The sequence below is a fragment of the Peromyscus maniculatus genome, chromosome 2 (assembly GCF_049852395.1).
Source record: "Peromyscus maniculatus bairdii isolate BWxNUB_F1_BW_parent chromosome 2, HU_Pman_BW_mat_3.1, whole genome shotgun sequence".
NCBI classification, from domain to species: Eukaryota; Metazoa; Chordata; class Mammalia; order Rodentia; family Cricetidae; genus Peromyscus; species Peromyscus maniculatus.
Window position 1 is genome coordinate 104,974,631 of NC_134853.1, and position 1,942 is coordinate 104,976,572.

General features: G+C 44.6%; 1 non-coding gene across 1 annotated transcript; it reads right to left on the bottom strand.

Moving 5' to 3' along the window:
• Window positions 1-218: 218 nt before the first annotated feature.
• Window positions 219-383, bottom strand: LOC121827784 (U1 spliceosomal RNA). The gene has a single exon (XR_006070080.2). It is a non-coding gene; the product is annotated as a U1 spliceosomal RNA (small nuclear RNA).
• Between the last annotated feature and the right edge of the window lie 1,559 nt (window positions 384-1,942).

A 1,942-nucleotide genomic window follows, 5' to 3' on the forward strand; every position in this document is an offset into this window, starting at 1 on the left:
CACTTTGGCGGCTCATTTACAATAAACATATGAATGTCCTCTACAATCCAGGTTAGAAATGGAAAAGAAAGAAAGAAAGAAAGAAAGAAAGAAAGAAAGAAAGAAAGAAAGAAAGAAAGAAAGAAAGAAAGGCCAATGAAAGCCAAATGACATAGCACAGCATGTGTTTGCCTTTTTCTCTTTGTGATTCTATGTTGCTTCTTTTTCTTTTTCTTTTTTTAAGGAGAGTGCAAACACAGTCCCCTCCCCCCACTACCACAAATCATGCAGTCAAGTTTCCCAAATTTGGGGAAATTGCAGGGGTCAACACATTGGGAGGGCAGTGGATAAGCCTCGCTCTGGGAAAACCACCTTCACGATCATGGCCCCTGCCAGGTAAGTATTCTGTACAGCTGTTTTTGAGAATGCTCCAGACAGGGTCCCCAGGTGGACTATTCACAGTGTTCCCAGCAACGTCTGCACCGTAGTCTGCATCATCCATTCTTGGTGAAAGAACTCTGCTTTGGGTCCACAGAGTGGACAGGATGGTGAGCCGTGAGGCAGCGAGCAGGGTGCAGGCAGGCAGGCAGGCAGGCAGGATGTGAAGCAGTTTCTGTCGACCGACCATGCTGCTGTGTGCCTTTCTGCTGCTTCGGCTAAGACAGTGAGCAGTGTCTGTTTGATGTCTGGTCTCTGGGAAGGAGACCCAAGAGAACATGAGCTGGGCTTGTCTGGATATCAAAGTCCAAATTAAAAATTTATTCCAGTGTTTGAAAAACTCCTGGCCAAAACCTTCATATGGAAAAAAAAAAAAAAAAAGAAAGAAAGAAAGAAAAAGGAAAAGAAAAAAAAAAACAGTACAAACTCTGGTTTCTTCAGCATCTCCAGTTGAGGACTAGAGAATTTATTTTTTAAAATAATCAACTAAAAGCAAGGGCAAATAGCTCCATAAGAGGACACAGGTCAGATGGCTTCTTTGCTAAAGCGTCAAGGAAAGCAGTCTCTTTAACCACTTTGGGCAAGTGGGAAGCGTGGAGTTTAGTAATCAGTCTTGAATCCTCTTCTCCCCTGCGTGTTTGATCATCTGGTTCTTCACTAGAGCTGGGGAAGAAAGACTAAGAAAGGGCTCCCACCCAGCCCCACCTACTCCAAGCTCCACCCACTCCCCAGACCCGCCTACTCCCCAGCTCCGCCCACTCCCAGTCCTGCCCTCACCACATTCAGCAGAAAGGCATACTGGGGATTTTTTTTTTAAGTTGTCAGTTGGGGAGGGAAATAAACATGGCAGACCAAACCATCTAATAGTAATGATGAAATTATTAATCATAATGGAAATGTTATTATACAGCAATAGGTTAAGGAAAGTGAAAAATAAACAAAATTCAATCAGGCCGTTAAACAAATTGTTTTCAGAAAAAAAAATAGAGCTAACCTAATATGAGATACTTTTTAGTAAAATGTTGAAGTGGAAGAGGGGATACCAACTTTAAGAGCAAAGCAGCCAGAGGAAGGATTCATTCACAATGAAAGCGGACGGTAGAAGGAGAGAGGGGAGGAGCCATGTCAGCAGATGAATCGGAGTACGGTCAGCCCCCGAACTCCTAACAACACAAGCGCCTGCGGCATTGAACACAGACCCCCAGGTTCTCTAGCACAAGAGCTTTGCTGGTGTGGGTTTCGTAAGCTTTGCATCTTTAAGTTTAACTTGGGTGCAATTTCCTAGTTAGTTTACAGTTTGATAGACGGTTATTGTGAACCCACTCATGTCTCCACCATTCTGATCTGGTCATGAGGTAGGGCTCTCACTCCAGAGCTGGCTTCATCACTCCCGTTCTCCAGAAGAAGCCCCTGGTTAGCTGTCTGCCATCATGGACCCGTTCTCTCTCTCTCTCTCTCTCTCTCTCTCTCTCTCTCTCTCTCTCTCTCTCTCTCTCTCTCTCTCTCTCTCTCTCTCTCTCTCTCT